Here is an 18,677-nt window from a genome sequence, read left to right on the forward strand (position 1 = left end):
AGGAGCAAATTATAATAATGGAGAATATAATAAATATAATATTTTGGAAAATGCTTTAACTAAAATGATTATAGTTAATACTAGTAGCTAAATAATAAATTATATCATGAATTTTCAAATTGAACAAGTAAAAACGAACAAATAAAAGTGAAAGAAGAGTAATAAATGAATGAGATTATGAATACTCACAGAATATGGGCTTGTAAGAGAAAGTAGATGATCATATTTCCAAATGTTCGGTTTATAAGTAGAGATCCTTTCTGGAGGACTTTGTTTTTCTATACTGTGAAATTTCTGTATTTGCATGGTTGAAAAAATGGACATTGTGTTTCTGCAAGCCATGGTTTTCAATGATAGCACATTGGAAGGTGTGGATGATATATATAAGAACAATTGTGGAGATCTAATCACACAATAGTAGTTGACTCAAAATTTTTACTAAAAAGGCTCCAAAAATAAAAATATACAGTATCTAGGATTTGAACTCAAAGATTAGGTAACTTTGAACCTCTCAATTAATACTAAATCACCCTCTAATCTTATAGATCTTATAATATTATGTTTAAGAGATTCATAAATACTACCTTATAATTAAAAGTGTAATTTTTTGTGAGGGACTTCGGGCGGACACGTCGCCATCATCTAGATGCTCCCTGATCGCCAAGGATATGTTTGTCTCATTTGTTTCAATTAAATCTTGCCCACTCCGATTTAAAATAGTTGGTGGGTTTAGATTTTATATAATTCTTTCAGAAAAAATTAATTAGGATCGTTTTTTCACGTTGTGCCTCTATATTAAATTATGTGTGCTCTGAATATTCAATTTTATGAATGTGAGCGAATGTGGGCGTTTTGGGGTGTGTGCGTGAAAGGGTTGCATTGATATACGAAATTAGTGGTTTCTTTAGTATGACTTGCTTAATTCTCAACATTCCAACTAGTTTTTGAAAATGAATTAAGATTAACTTCTTTTTTCTTTGCTGATGATTGGATGACTAATATTAACATAGCAGATCATTAATTAGAAAACAGTATTTTTACATATTCCTATTCATTCACTAAATATTTTCAATAGGCATTGCTTAGATCAGAAGTAATTTGATGTTTTTTTTGTAGAAAAATAATAAAATCATTCTGAAACAACTACAAAAATAAAAATATCCGATTAATATATATATATATATATATATATATATATATATATATCTCTTCAATAGATGTGTATATTTAACGTATACATATGTATATGTTTTATAAATTAGCATATAACTATATATATAGAGATAGATAGATAGATAGATAGATAGATAGATATATTGTAATGTATATATATATTGTAGTATATTTTATTTAAAATAGCACATATATATTGAATGGTGCGTATATATGTGTATATATCTTCTATAGATATGTATATTTAACGTATACATATGTGTATGTTTTATAAATTAGTATATAACTATATATATATACATCACAATATATATATATATATATATATATATATAGTTATATACTAATTTATAAAACATATACACATGTATACGCATCATTCAATGTATATATACTATATATACATACATATATATATATTGTAATGTATATATATTGTAGTATATTTTATTTAAAGTATTACATATATATTGAATTGTGCATATATGTGTGTATGTATCTTCTATAGACGTGTATATTTAATGTATACATGTGTATATGTTTTATAAATTAGTATATAACTCTCTCTCTCTCTCCCTATATATATATATATATTGTAGTACATATATATTGTAGTATATTTTTAAACTTTAAAGTAGTACATATATATTAAATTGTGCATATATATGTGTAATTGTGTATATATGTATATATTTTTTTAATTCTAATGTAGTATATACTATATATATAGTGTATATATATTGTTTAACGTATTTATAATGTATATAGATGGGTATATATAATGTATATTGAAAAAAAGTTCTTTTTTTAATATTTTGACCGAATTTGATAGATTTTTTAACCGGGTTTGATCGAGTTGGATTAAGCAGGCCGGGTTAAGGTTATTTTTATAAACTTTACTGTTGAGCCCCGACCAATCCGATCCACTTAACCCCAACCCTAACCCGACCCGACCTACACCCCAATTATTTTTTATGCCCGGCCCACTTAACAGCGTTAGTTAGTGGTGAAAATTGTTATCGTTGTTGAGGGAGGGGAGGAGATATTACCTGTTAATTGGGGAAGAAGAAGTGGAGGGATGGTTAAAATGGTGTAGTATCACATGGGTTTGCGCACCCACGTCCTTGGACAACTCTAATGGACTAAGGATATACTTCATCCATCTCAAATTATCCGTTCCTGACATATTGATTAAGAAAAATAATAAATAACATGACTAGTTTATCATAGTATTTCTATTAAATAATGTTTATATTTTAATTTAAAGAAAAAGTAAATAATGCAAAGGATAAAACATGAAGAAAAAAAAAATATCTCTTCTTGATTAATAAAAAAAGATAAGTAAAATGGAACATCAAATTAAAAAATTTGAAACGGATAATTTGAAACGGAGAAAGTATTTGAACCACTTTGTAACATCAAAAATATTTTTATATGAGAGTAAAATCAATCCGCATAGTAGAGGTCAAATTTCACACCTTTTCCTAGATAATACTAGATGTCTGGAAAAGAAAGACCATAATTTTTGTGAATTAACTAAGAAATTTATTCAACTTGACAATAGTTAATTATCCAAAAAGTTATAGAGCTAATAAAAAAGCATGTCTTAGATTAGTAAATATACAAATAGTTGAGACCGATCAACCAATCATAGTTTAAATCCAATAAAGTTGGTGTTAACCCTACCAAGGCTTTTGGCGAGAAATTTACATCGATATTCAATATGCACACCAAATTAAACAAATTTTTTTCTTTTCTTTTTTTACCCTCTCAAGAGATTCACTTTTTTCATTTCCTTGGTGACTTGAATTCATTGACTTCCAAAAAAAAAAATAAGAATTCTTTATCATCCAAACAACTTCCTTTAATCAGAAGGTTCATAGCTTAAAGCAAAAACTGATATTACTTATTCAGGATTAAAAGTTACAAATACTTGGTTGCATGACACACAACATGTCTTGCATTGTTTCATTTGGTTTATATAGAGCTGTCAAATAGGCAAATTAGGCTGAAACTAATTTAAGAATAAATATTTTAATAGAGTCGACCTCCCTGCAGTGGCGGAGCCATGTACAATTCAGGGGTTCATCTGAACCACTTCTTCGAAAAATTATACTATTTTTATATGATCAAAAATATTTTTATGTATGTATTATAGATGTTGAACCCCCTTTGATTAGTCCGTATATTTACTTCTGAACTCCCTCAAATAAAAGTCTGGCTCCGCCACTGCCTCCCTGAGGTCCACTTTCTTAGCATCAAACACTGAGAAAGTGCAAATCGACCTTTGGAAGTCATATTTTCAGAGTTAAAAATCAGAAAAATACAAATCGACCTTTGAAGGTTATTCTTTTAATTTCGACTGACCTCCAAAAGTTTATTATTTTGCAATAAATATAAATAAATATGCAAAGTATAAATAAAAAATATTGAAACTATATATCAGCAGAAACAAATAATCCAGTTATAAAAATGTATCCTACCACGATAAAAACCAGGTTTTAATTCATGGATAGTGAATTTATAATTGAGTTTAATTTGAAAAATCGACCTTTGGAGATTTATATTTTTTTTAAAAAAATATTGTTTGGCCAGTATATACAATATCAGCTCTGCTATCAGATACTCTCTTCGTTCCACAATAAGTAAATTATTGTATTTTGATACGCATATTAAAAAAAAAATAAAGACATAAATTTATTATATTTTTCCATTTTACCCTCTACACACATGCTAAGCTGTTATTCCATAAAGTACTTGAAACTCACCAAAATTTTAATTAATGAAACACCTATCTGAAATTATAAACAATTCAATTATTTTGAAGAGTAAAAAATACTTCAATAATTTACTTTTTGTGGAATGAAGAGAGCAGTACTTTGATGGTTATTCCAAAAATCGACCTCTAAAAGTTGGATTTACGGCTGTTTGTAGTGTTGCTTAAAAAAGTTAAAAAGTGTTTGTTGGTGATGTGACCTGTTGGTCATCTTAATTATGTACCTAATGTCAATTAAGATAGAATCTTCTCAAGGAAGCACACAGCTCATTATAAACACAAATCTTTTATTCTTCTTTAATTGTTTTCACATTTTTAGTGATGAATTTGATTTTTTTTAAGTCTAAAGTTGATCTTTAAACCTTTATTGCCAGTTTGTGGATTTTATTTGGGAAAATAAAAAACTAAAAATTAAAAAGAGTCTCATTTTTAAGAATATAAATTATAGCTTTTTTTACAAAAAAAAAAAAAAAAAAAAGGTTTGTTTAATTTTCTTATCTTAATAATTTTTTATTTATTCCTATCAAAAAATATTTAGTATGTGTTTTATTTTGATTAGAAATATTTAGTCTAAAATATTTGGATCTGGCTTCTCTCCGTTTTCTTTCTTTCCAATTTTTTCAAGTTTTGATTGGATTGAAGAGACATGTCATAGTTTAAAATTAATAATTGAAATTTTATTAGTTAAATAAAAGTTCTAACCATAATTATCTACTTTCATATATTTAGTTATACTAGTTTAGGTGTACGCGTCTCGCACGTGTACCTCACTTTATTGAATTCAAACAGTACACTAAATATGATATTTGTCTAAATTACAAAGATAAATAAAATAATAAATTTTAACATCTTTTGAAGAATTTATTTAATTAAACCTAACTTTTACCAAGAAAATTTATCAAATTCGATCGACATTCATCTACCGCCTGTAAACTGCAACAAAACAATACGATGATAAAGACATCAAAACAATATGCTTAAATCTAACTCTTACACAAAAATTTTCTCAAAGTCGTCTGACACTCATCTACCATATGTAAACTATAATAAAATATTACTATAATAAAAATATCAAAATAATATAACTAAACTTAACCTTTACAAAAAAAAAATTCAAAATAGAGATATAAAAATAAGACAATTAAAACTAATATTTACCTAAAAAAATTTCTCAAAGTTGACCGACATAAATGTTAAGGTTGAAAAATTAAGCATCCACTAATCTAGACATGCAACCGAATTAAGTTAGATGAGCATCAATCATATTTTTCCAATAAGTAAATTGATTTATTCGATAGTTTAACGTGCATCTCAATATTTATAGAAGTATTTCCTTAATAGAGTCTTATTTTAGAAGTATTTTTCTATCATATTTTAGGAGTATTTTTCTAATTGATCAATACAAGAAAAAATATTAATTGATGCGTCTTCCGTATATTTTAGGAGTCTAGTTAATATAATAAAAATAATTAAATACTAATAAATTAAAGAAAATAGTGAAAAAATAATTTTATCTAAAGTAGGGTTTTTTAATGAAGGACAAAAAGTTCAAATCACTTTTTAAAGGGTCTTCACACTTTTAATATATTATAAATTATATATATAGATTATAGATTATAGATTATAGATATAGATTTGCTCCTTAAATATCCATTATATCTTTTACTCAATTTTTTTTAAAAAAATTCTTTACTACCATGAATATGTATTAAAAGTTTTTCCTAAATATTTTTATTTTTTAAATCCATAATATAAAATTTTTAATTTTTTTATGTGAGAATTCAAAAGAGCTACATAAGAAAATATAATGGATTTATTTGGTACAATCTTTATATTTGATTTGACACAATATAATAGATTTATTTGGCACGAAAGAAAAATAAAATTAGAAAACTTTAAGAAATGATCTTAATTTTTAGCAAACATTAGGGGCCGACAGAAGATTGCTCAAGAAAAGAAAGAGAGTAGTTTAATATATTTAAGAAAGATATACTGGAGTGTTAAAAATATTTAAGGAATAAATATATAAAAATAGATTATTATGATTAGAACTTTGATTTAACTAATTAAATATCAATTATTAACTTTAAACTATGAAATGTGTCTTTAATCCAAACAAAAACTTAAAAAAATTGGAGAAAAGAAAAATGAAAAAATATTTCATCCTCTAATTAAATTGATGTTTCGTCATACAGATTTTGGTGGAATTTACCCCTCCCCCTACCCGTCCGGCAAAAAAAAAAAAAGAGATCTTGAGGGAAATATTTAGGGTCTGTGTCATTTAGGAAGAGTACAATACGTAATACGTTAGCCTAACTTTCTATATATTTCATGCAAGTTAGCTCTATATTACTAAGAAAAATTGGCACATTTTGTGACCACTAAATAATTAAATTGTACCGAATATTTTAAATTTGCCATCAAATAACCATAATTAACCTTTTTGGCTAAATATTAGCGGGTCACAAAAAATTCTCTCTCCTCCTAAAAATATTTTTTAATGTTTTCCAAATAACTTCTTATTGTCGCAACCTTCCCTTTTCTTTATTTCATATTCTCTTCCTATACTTCTTCCCATAAACTCACAATATACCATGATTCTATCCATCACAAACGCATAAAATCTTTTAAATCTTTTACTTGTTCGCTGTCATATACTTTTTAAAAGAGAAAAATCGATCAATTTTTAAGATTTTCACTCAATTATTCGATAATACAATTTCTGCAAGGTTTTGTTTTAACTTTCTTATAATTGATGGATAAGGAAGGCCATTGAAACATTTATAGAAAATCAATTTAATAATTTTGATTTCAATTATTCTCTTCAAAAATATTTAATTTTATCACATGCAAGATCTTTTCAAAATGAAAATTTTAATTTGATCACATACAACATAACATGTAAGGCTGCGTATAATATACTTTTCTGGTGAGGTCCTTCTCCAGACACCGCGCATAGCAATAGCTTTAGTGCATCGGAATGCCTTTTTTACATGTCGCATAAAAAATTTAGCCAAGAATATCTCAAATTTGCAACTCTTATCAGCCTTAAAATGGAGTAGATATTCGCAATATATGAAGTAATTCATTGATTGAATATGATAATGGCTCAAACATATGTTACATCAATTTGTTAATGAATCAACGTATATACCAACTTAAAATTAAAAATATATTAATGCACACAAATGTATAACTTATTTATTAGATGAATATGGACAAATGATATTCTAAAAAAAAAATATATTATTTGATATGATTTGGTCAATTGACTTACATATTAAAAAGTAATATAAAAAAAATATAAAATTGTTAGAGAGAAATTCTTCCCCTAAATAAGACTATTTAATAATTATATTGTATGTTATTATGACAAATGATATCAATTCCCGTCTATATAAATTTATAAAAACTTGTTAAGTGAATATGGAATACACTTCTCACCATAGCCTCTAGGGAACGGTCTGAGAAAATTATAAGTTGTTGATGGTGAATTTTTATGAACATCCTTTTGAAGAAGTATAGTTATAGTTAAATATCATTTACTAATTTTTAATGAAAAAGATAGTTTTAACTACATTTTTTTGCCATTTTTAAGAAGAAAAAAAAGTTGAAAGAAAGAACAGAGAAATACTACTTAAAATCCCTTTCTATTTTTGGACGTGAATAGCATGATACTAGGGGAGAGAGGTTTCAGAATACACGTTTGGCTATTAAATGCCAATTTTGTAAGGCTTTCATTTGCTAAATAAATATTTGACTAAAAAAATTGTCAATTTTATCTAAAGTTGGTATATATATGTCAATTCCTCAACTAAAAATATGAGTAGTTCTTTTTGTTTTTGTGAGGTAAGGACTACAAAGTTATACCTCCTCCATATTAAAATATAATTAATTTGTTTAAGCTTTGCACAATTCAAAGAAAAACTAATTAAAAATGTTATTTGACTAATATATTTTTTATTAATTCCTTAATCTTGACTTATTTTTGTGCCACTTAATACTTAAACAATTAATGATAAAGGTAGAATTAGAAAAAATAGTTCATTATCTTTCACTACCGAAAAAAGGAGAAAATCGACCATAAAAATCGACCACTTGTGGTCGATTTTCCCCAAAAATCTACCACAAAACCGACCAAAATGTGTGATCGGTAAAGTTGCGGTAGTTTTTTAAAAATCGACCACAAGTGGTGGATTTTTTTAAAAAAAAATATATTTTTAAAATTCATTACTATTATTGTATTAAAATTAGAAAAAATAATTCTAGGAAAAAAAAAGCCAACCACTAGTGGTCGGTTTTCAAATTAATTAATTTATTTATTTATTATAAAACCGACCACTCATGGTAGGTTTTCTGCAAAAAAAAAATAAAAAATCAAAAAATCGACCACTTGTGGTAGTTTTTTCTGACAATTTCAAAAAGAAAAAAAATCAAAACCCAAATACAGCATGCAACAACAACAATGCAATGTAGCAGTATCAAATCAAATACAGCAACAATAACAACCAAAAACCAAGTGTAAATACTTTCAAAAGTGTACAAGACATACAAAATGTCCAATAAAAGTGAGTATCAAAATACTACAACAATAGTTTCATACAACAAAATGTCTAAATTCAAAGTACAACACATACAAAAATCAAAAAACTAAAAGTCATCATCATTGAATTCGTTCTCGTCTTCCATATCATCATCCGTGCTGAAATCATCCAGGGGACCTAGACCCTTTGCAGCCCGAACCGCATCACCAGGACACGAAGAAATAATCCCCGCAGTCCTAATGAAAAAGCTCAACTGTTGCTGCATCTTCTTGAATTGTGATGTTGTTGCTTTCTCCATCTTCTTCTGCCTCTCTCTCTGTTCAGCAAGCTCTTCAGTGAGTTGAGAAACCGTATTTCGTAGTCTTTTTCAATCGTTTCTCTATCAACTGAAGAGCTAGAGTAAGAAGGGTTGGATGAACACTTAACATTATCGCCAAAAAAGTTTTTGTGGTATTCGATCAAATGGCATCTATTTGCAGAATCCACAACTTTTGTCCATAACTCCTCCTCTACATGTTGGGATATTGGGTCACCCTGACTTTCAGGAGGCTGACTACTATGATACACACCAACAAGACTCATATATTCGTCCTATATTAAAAGTAAAGTTAATACTAAAAGTCAAAAAATATTAAAGTAGTTATAATTGAATAATATCAACTTTAAGAAAACGATTCATAAATTCATAATTTGTTTCTTACATGGACAACTTTTGAACGAGTTTCAATCCAGACATCTTCATCAGTCGAGTTTTATTTTTCATCATATGAGTCTCCTTGAAAAGCTCATAATGTGGTATTTCTCTACCCTTTACTTTTTCCTGCATATGAAAAAATTATCAATGTTCAAATAATAATAAAAAATTAAATAGAAACAAACAATTAAAACTGTAAAAGTTACATACCATTTTTTTCATCACAGCAAGAGTACTTCTAGCACCCGCAGTATGTAGGGAGCCACCCTTGGATGATGCTGTTTTGCAGAGAAATTTTGACTTTTGAGAAGAATCGCCACTTAATTTTGAAAAGGAATTAAGAAACCTTTTGAGAGTTACTTCAAACGATTCAAAAAAAAAATCGTTTTAAGTTAAGAGAGTCTGAATGATTGGTTCCTATTCACGTTTTAGGAAGGTGTTAGGTATCTAAATTGTTCCGCTAACTTACGGTTATCCGATCGGTTTAAAAACACTTTTGACTAACTTTGAAAAAATAATGATTTGTTGAAAAAAGTAATTTGTTTAGAAAATATTTTTAAGGTTTATGCAAAACCAATTCTTAGCGACTTAGTTAGGAATTTTAACTAGGTTCGCAAGAAAGCACATAAAAAAAATTAGCAAAAGTAAAAGGGAAAGGGTAGAAGTAGAAGGACTTGAGCCATTAGGCCCAAATCGATAACCCTGTCCTAATCTATAGATATTGGACTTTTAGCCCGTCTTCCACCTATCCTAAATTCTATGTTTTCGAGCCTTTAGCTCGAGTCTCGCTTCACCTGTATTAAGTACAACTTTGGTTTCGAGACTCAAATGAATAAATAAGGAAGTAAATAAATAAATGAAGACGACAATAAGTAAATAATCAAAAATAATAAATGGGACTTTGGGGTCTCATAGCCGCTTCAAATGATATGACTTTAATCCACTCTCGCTAATGATTTTCTTCTTCAAAAATGAATGACTCGAGGCGGTTGGCCTCATTGGCCCGTTATAAAATGCAATGGGGTGAGAACCCATTTGGACTTCAAACGTGATGCCCCGAATTCATTTCACATACATCAAAGAAAGTAATCAAGAGTAAGTATTTATTTATGGAATTTGACAAATCAATAGACTTAATAGAATGTCATTCTAGATTAATCATGAGCAACACCAACAAAGAATAACCAATCAAAGTGTCTGACCAAAAAGGAAATTCTAGAATAAAGTTAATTGCTATTTTCTAAGTTTACTCTACTTTTTTATATATTAATAAAATTTAATGTCTACACGAGATTACCAGTTTTTGCAGGAAGAAACAATAAGTTCAACTTGATTTTAATAGATTTAAATAAGTGAAACGTAATACAGCAGGTTAGTGGATTAATACCGATAAATCAACCTAATCAGTCAAAAAGATGTTAGGCTCATTGCAAATAGAAGGTCCTCTGAGTCCATAAATAGAAAAAGAAAGGGGGGGAAAATACGAATATATGGTATCAGCAACCAAATCACTAGCATGATTGTCGCATTACAGGCTTTCATACATACAACATATATTTGATATAAAACAGTGCATTAAGAGGCAAAAGTCAGTTTGAATCCTATACCATCGAGATACAAACATATTGCATCAAAACTTAGTTGTCCTGGAGCTATATGCAGCTGTACGATGTAGGTAATACCCTTCGTAATCAGGAATACGTTATGACACGCAACTTGACAGCGATACACTTAAACAAAAAATAAATGTCTCGTCACATAACCTCACACAAAGAAGACAGATAGCACGTTGTATAGTAATATACCTAATATGTTGTTTAAATTGTCACAGGGATTACTTATATCTTTCAGAAGTAAGAACACTCGTACAAAGCTTAGAGATATTCAGAAGCAGAAAAATAACCATTTTTAAATCATCTGGGCTACAAAATAAGCGACTAGGATAAGGAGGAACTGTCTAATATCTAAAAAGGAGTTTTATTTGGTTCGAATATAGTGAGGTATAAATGTTCAGATGTTGGAACAGTGCCTAAATCATAGCACATGGTCATTTGACGATTCGAATATAAAATAGCTCAAAGAGATGCATCATTTAGTTCGAACAGAAACACGAACATGAAAGCATGGATCATATCCAAATACACAACAACATACCCAACATATCTTCCCGGGTCGATAAATAGTAAGGGAAGACAACTCTTTTAAATCCTCATCAAAACCAAATTGAAAACTAGACAACATAATCATTAATCATGAGACAGTAATTAAAATAGTCGATTGCAAAACTCATGTCGTGCACATCGATTCGGCTAAACAAACGATTGCAAAACAGACCTAAAGCCATCGACCATCTAAAGCAAGAAAATCCAGCCTCATTCATGACAAACACATAACTACTTCTACGGAGAAAAGGTGGATGAAGCAGAAACAGTGAAATTAAGAGGGACGAGCATGTGTTTACCTTTTTCGGGGCAGCAAAACGGGACTCGAGCTATCAGCAAAATTGTCCCCGCTGGGAGCTTATGTTGTCGACTTGGGAACTCCCAATCAATCAACTAGCTTCCCAGAAAAATGTACGAGAAACTTTTAGCAAAACAAACTCTTTACTTTCAAAATTCCCAACCCCAAATTTCGAACTAGCTTGAAGTTTCTAATCCTCCTCCTTCGAACCCAAAATTTCCAACTCGCCAATTTCCTAGCCTTCTCCGAATTTTTCAACAACAAAAGAAAACCTCCCCTACAGTGACCCAAAATGGGTTCTTATATACTTAAAAAGATTGGGGTATTTTAGGGACTTAAGAAATAGGATCTTTTGAATTCAAGTTTCGGATAGGAATTTCCAGCTAACAAACTTGTACGAATTTTTTATTCTTAGGAGAATTTCGAATTGGTTTCAACTAATAGGAAGAAGAAAGGTAGAAATCCCCCCCCCCCCCCCCCCCCCAAAACCAATGAAATTCACCCACCTTTATACGAATTCGTACCTTATCCTCCGAGAATCGCGGGGTTGAACCGTTGGAGACGACACCTAAGCTTTTTTTCTAGAAGCTTCGAGGTTCTTCCTCGCGAATTTGAGTGGGATGCGTGTGAAGAGAAAACGAAAGGGTTGGGGCTGGTGGAATCGGTTTATCGGGTCGACACTGTTGAACGGGTTAAGTCGTCATATTTGGGGTCGATTTACGATTGCTGTTGTTTGGGTTTTGCTAGTGTTTGTACGATGGTGAGGAGTATAAGGGGGAAGGGTGTTTGGGCCGGAGCAGGTGCAGACGGATTTGGGCCTGATCCCTTTTTAAATAATTAAAAGGGAGTTGCTGATATACAAATTTGGGCCATCAAATTGGTTAAGTTTTTGGGTATTGGGTAGATTGTGGGATTACTTAGAAAAATAACATCAATTTTAATTCAGTTCATTCTATTTAAATTTTAATCATATTAAAAGTCAATTGGCCAATTGTATTGCAATTATGGCCCATTTAGTTTCAATTATGGTCAAATTCAATAGATTGGCTAAATTAAAATAAATCTCGATACGAATTAATACCTCTTTTAATCTCAATTTTCTTGATTTAATAAAATCAAAAAAATAGATATCCAAATAAATTATTTGAGAATAAATTTGTTTAAATCAAGACTTTAATTATTTATTAATTTTTTAAATAATCCTTAAATTAAAGCCCAATGTGATGAAAAATGTCTATTTAAATGACATCATTTATAAAATCTCATATATGCAAATATGAAAATATATAATTATCACTTAAATGACAAAATTAGCCCAAATACCTATTTTAAAATGCATTTATTTGGAAAAATAATTATTGTGATTTTATTTGATAATCGAAGAAACTCGAGATTAAATGTAGTTATGGAGGGCAAAAATTAGGTGTCAACAGATGCCCGGTCTTTATTTCCTTTTTCACTTAACAATTGGTATTCTGCGCTACTCTAATGGCGAAGATACAGTTGTCATGCGGGTTCAGGAATCCACTTAGACTTAACCATTTTGAAGCAACTAAGGCCCTATTTGTTTGCACTTAATATAGGTTTGAATCTGAATGGTTAAGACTTCAGTCCATTAAGTGCATTTTTTTTAAAAGCCTCTTAATGTATCTGAAAAATCTAAATGGATCAGATATGAAAAGAAGTCTGAATAGCATTCAGGCTCTTTTTAAAATATAATCCCTAACTCTCTCGCTTCATTATTTTCTCTCTCTTTTCGTGTTATCTCTCTCCCTCTCTTTTCACGTTATCTCTCTCTTCAGGTTTTTCTCTCTCTCTCTTCCTCCTCACTTGCTTTCCTTCTCTTTCAGGTATGATTCACCAAAATTTTTTATAAATATTTTAGTTATCGATTTGCGTATTCATTATTTGTTAAACTCTAAATTTTTGTTTGCAATTTTTTGTTTTGATTATAAAATTTGTAGTTCTTTGGATAATAGAATCTTATGTGTGCTTGTTCATAACGTAACATTGAACTTAATAATGATATTTTCATTCAGATTTCATGGTTAACAAATAAACATGTGTCCGTTTTTGTATTAATTAGTTATTCAAATACTTTAATATTTATGCATCTACATCAAAATTATATCTGATTAATCATTTTAGTTTGTTGGATCAGTTTAATTGACAGATTACTGTATGTTGAATTTAATTTTTGATAATTACATCATATCACAATATTTTTTAATCGATATATCTTTTTTTAATAATTTTAATAATTCAATAATTATATTTAACATAATATATTTATCTTTAAATATTTTAATTATTACTCAAATAATAATTTTTTTGTTTAAGTTAAGACTTTATGTAATATTTTTTTCATATAATATAATATTTTATTATTTTTTAAATTTGGATTGCATATTTATTACAAATAAATAAATTACGTACATTCACATGTTAAAAAGCAAACAATCTTAATCATTCAGTATTCAGATCTAGATACAACATCTTAATCATTCAGATATCCATTCAGATTCAGACGTCTTAATCTTAAAAAAAAAAACAAATGCACCCTAATTCACTTACCAAACAACATTCAAAACAAAAAAAAATCTCTTTAAAGTCCCTACATTTAACCAATTTCAAGCAACTAAGTATCAAAACAAAACCGCATTCAAAACACAAAATCTCCTTCAAAGTCCCTAAACTTAACAATTTTCAAGCAACTAAGTCTCAAAACAAAACTACATTCAAAACAGAAAAATCCTCTTTAAAGTTCCTAGACTTAACCACTTTCAACCTATCATGTCACCTTTAAAATCCCTACACTTAATCATTTTCAACCTATCAAGTCACCAAATATAATCACATTCAAAACAAAAAAACACCTACCAAGTCCTTACATATTCAAAACCAGGCCTTGACCTTTCATGCCAAATGATACAAGATCAAGTTCACAATATAAGAAACAAGCAACAACAATACCAACAAGATGTCAAGAACAATGCTAGTGAATCGCACAAGGCCACACACGGCTTCATAAGACTTTAATATGAGCAATGAAAGAAAGATAACAACAATAGTGAATCGCACAAGGCCCCACACGGCTTCACTATGTCAACATACCTTTGATATTTTCCTTAATTTCTTAATATTTCAAAATGGCAGCTTCAATCTGCTTATAGATTCTCTCACGAGAAGCTGCAATATCGAAAATGATGAGCTTAGCAAATTAAAAGATAGACTACTACAATTTTCTCCAAAATACCGATCTACTCTATACAAGATATTACTCATTTCAGTCCACATAACACACACAATCCATACTACATTCAAGTTTATCCCCAATTTTCCCATTTTCAACAAAAACATAAGAACCAGGGTTTCAAAAATCAAAATGAAGTGAAGTTAACTCAAAATAAGGTCAACAAATCTCACATTCTTACTTACTTGAGTTGGAGAAATCAAGATTTGGTACGAAAACGCACTTGTTCGACTGATTTCGAGTATCAAGTATGTGTTTGTGTGTGTATACAGGTTGAGTAGTGTTGTGTGTGTATGTTGTTTCCCGTTTCTTTTGTGTATATCAATTAGAAAATTTAATTATTTGGGTGGTGTGGTAGGTTTTCTAAAATATTTTTGATAAATTAAATTTTAATAAACTACAATTAATAAATTAATTAATTAATAAGTTAAAACTAATTTTTAATTAAGTAATTTTTTTAATAAATGCTATAATATTTATAACAATATCCGATTAATTTAATACAATGTATGTATATATATATATATATATATATATATATATATATATATATATATATATAAATCTGATAATTAGTTATTTTATTATCACATTAACACGAGTAATATATTTCCTCCAACCCATAATAATATTAATGAATTTCGCAAATTACGATAAATTTTTGGTTCATTAGTTTTTAATTACGATATTTATATATATATATATATATATATAAATATACATGTTAATCAAATGAATTATCGACGTCTTACATTATTACAACTTCAATAATATACGCGTATCTACATTGATTACTACATATGTCACTACGCGTATAGATTCAGTTATCGAGCTTTCGATTATTGCATATGTTACTACACAAGATATAAATATCACATACATGATTTTTCTACCCCATAATAATATTCAACGTATTTCACATATACTCATATACAAAAATTTTAAGCGAAAAAACTTAAATTCAGTGCCAAAATTTGGCGGTCGTTCAAAATTTAAAGCAAATGGTAAGTATATGCTAGTTTCATGATTCAAATTTTCTGTCTCCCTCCTCTACTTCCTTCCCCCCCAATATACCTCGTAATACTTGTCGTTATTACAACTTCAGTAATATACGTGTGTCTACATTATATTGGCACAAAATAGTATATCTATTTCATCACTACACGAGATATACGTATATATAAATATATTCAATTGGCTATCAACATTCAAATACGTACTATATATATAACATACCCGATTTTTCTACCTCATAATTAGGGGTGTACAAACCGAACCGTTAAGTCAAACCGAACCGATGAATCAAACCAAACCGAGGAAAAAAATTGACTTATGGTTTGGTTTGATTGATTTGGTGTTGGCAAAAAAAAAAAACCGATCATTCCTGATTTGGTTTGGTATTAGAAAAAATAAAATCAAACCGAACCGACGTAATACATATATAATTTTAATTTTTTATACGTAAAAAAATATTACTTATAATCTACTTTCTAATTACTTTTATTATTTTTTAATATTCAGAAAATAGATATATATTCTTGGACGTTGAATTATAGTATTTTTTCATTAATAACAAATTAATACAAAACCCAATATCTATATCTATATTTATATCTATAATCTAAATCTATATTTATAATCTATATCTATTTCTATATCTATAATATATTAAAAGTGTGAAGGCCTTAGAAATGTTGTTTGAACTTTTTGTCCTTCATTAAAAAATTTCGCTTTAGACAAAATCATCTTTTTACTATTTTTTTTCTAATTTTTAAAAGTTAATAATTAATAAATATATATTTATGGTAAAACCTTTTCTTATTTGAAGTCGTTAGAATTAATGACAACTAATACTTTTTCCATTAGTTTAAGAATTATAAAACAACTAAATTTGATTTTAATAAGATTTGAAAAATCTAGAAACAAATATAAAAGCCTTAGAATAAGAAAATTTTAATAAGTATTAAATTTTAAAAAGTTTTAAATACATGATAAGAAATGTCTTTTTATTATTTTATCAAATTCTTATTTAACTATTTTTACTAAAAAAACACGTCCCACCTCAAAAAGAAAAGAAAAAAATAAGTAGTGTTAGATTGTAGTTAGCATACGACCTAATTTCTTTCTTTTAAGTATGGTTTTTGATTTAGTTAGAAGTCCTTAATTTTATTTTCTTTTAAGTTTCGTTTGTCTTGATTTTCTATAATAATTATTTTTTTATGAAAAAAGTTTCTCAAATTAGATTAGATTTCTTCCATGTTTCATCAACTCTTTCTTAAAAGGAAAAAAATCGTACATCTATATATTGAGCATTCTTTTTTTCCAATAAATAATAGAATAACATTTACAATTTAATTGTTAAAGAGTATGTTCAAGAGAAGATTAGTTCTATGTTCTTTAATATTAGTTTTAAATTTGTAGGTCAACAATATTAAATATTATGCATCTTTCATTAACGTTTTTTATCGTATAATTTATCGTAATTTCAATTGTTGGCTTTCGCATGATGTGCAGGTAAAAAAAAATTATGTGAGTGTGTGGTTGAGACTTCGTGCCGATTACGAGAGGATTTAAAGGTATGTTTTTTTTAAAATGAATTATTTCTCATTCATATTAGCACGGTTTATGTTGTTAAGGCGTTGATTAGAATTACACGTTCTGCATTTTGATTCAATTTTATCAAATTCAATTCAATTCTTTAATTTACAATTTTAAAAAGTAGACATCGAACACCGAATCAAACTATTTCAGTTTGGTTTGTTTTCTTTCAACTTCATTTTTATTTAATTCGGTATTCAGAAATATTTGAACTTTTTATCTTTCGTTAAAAGTGTCTGCTTTAGACAAAATTATTTCTTTAATATTTAAGAATTGAAAATTTATTAAATATTTTAATAAAACATATGTTATGTTTGAGCTATTTTATTAAAGTGTGAAGGATCTTTGAGAAGTGATTTAAATTTTTTGCTCTTCATTAAAAAAATTTGCAAGACAAAATCATCTAATTTTAAATAATCAAATGTTACACGTGCGAGACACGTGGGGTTTAACTAGTTAATATAAAAACCTAAAACTCTTTAATTGCTTTACTTTTAACATTTTATTTTCCAAGTTTTCAGAGAGTTCTCATTATTTTCTCATCTTACTTTTCTCATTCGTCAAGTGGTGATTTAGGTTTGTTTCTCTTCTTTCTCTTTTTATGGAATTATGTTATAATTAATTACTTTATGGAGTTAAGTTTTTAATAAGTTGTCTAATTCTTCATTCTTTTGTGTACTCACATTTTATGTGAAGGAAACTTTCAGACAAGCTACTGTGATTAGTAACTTAGAAATTGAACTATTTAGGTATCCACATAATATTACTTTGAGAGATAGTAGTTTAGACGTTTTAGTAATTTGCCAACTTAATTTTTATTGGAACTACTCTATGACCATTTTTTTTTTATCTTTTTAGTGAAAACATTTAATTTTTTTCTTCAATCACATTATAATTGTAAAAAAACCGAGAAAATTGAAAAACCAAAAAAATTTGACTGAAACCGAAATAAAAAAACCGATTGCATATTGTTTTGATTTGGTTTATAGATTTAGAAAACCGACATTATTGGTTTGGTTATATTTTAATAAAAAACTGAACCAACCCGACCTATGTACACCCCTACCCATAATAATATACAACGTATTTCACAGAAACTCAGTTGAATTATCGGTTGGTTTATCTTATGTCATTAATATATATATATATATATATATACATACATACACACACACATAT

The 18,677-nt window shown here is 28.1% G+C and overlaps 1 long non-coding RNA gene across 4 annotated transcripts; it reads right to left on the reverse strand.

The window, feature by feature from the left end:
• Window positions 1–8,594: 8,594 nt before the first annotated feature.
• LOC107859532 lies at window positions 8,595–12,408 on the reverse strand. Of its 4 annotated transcripts, none has more exons than XR_001671406.2 (4): window positions 11,649–12,408; window positions 9,398–9,546; window positions 9,195–9,313; window positions 8,595–9,084 (listed from the first exon to the last, which is right to left on the reverse strand). It is a non-coding gene; the product is annotated as an uncharacterized LOC107859532 (long non-coding RNA). The 4 variants fall into 4 exon arrangements; XR_007052398.1 differs by having other exon boundaries at window positions 9,398–10,917; XR_007052399.1 differs by having other exon boundaries at window positions 9,398–9,506; window positions 11,649–12,407.
• Window positions 12,409–18,677: the final 6,269 nt, after the last annotated feature.

Source organism: Capsicum annuum, chromosome 2 (genome assembly GCF_002878395.1).
Source record: "Capsicum annuum cultivar UCD-10X-F1 chromosome 2, UCD10Xv1.1, whole genome shotgun sequence".
Classification (NCBI taxonomy): Eukaryota; Viridiplantae; Streptophyta; class Magnoliopsida; order Solanales; family Solanaceae; genus Capsicum; species Capsicum annuum.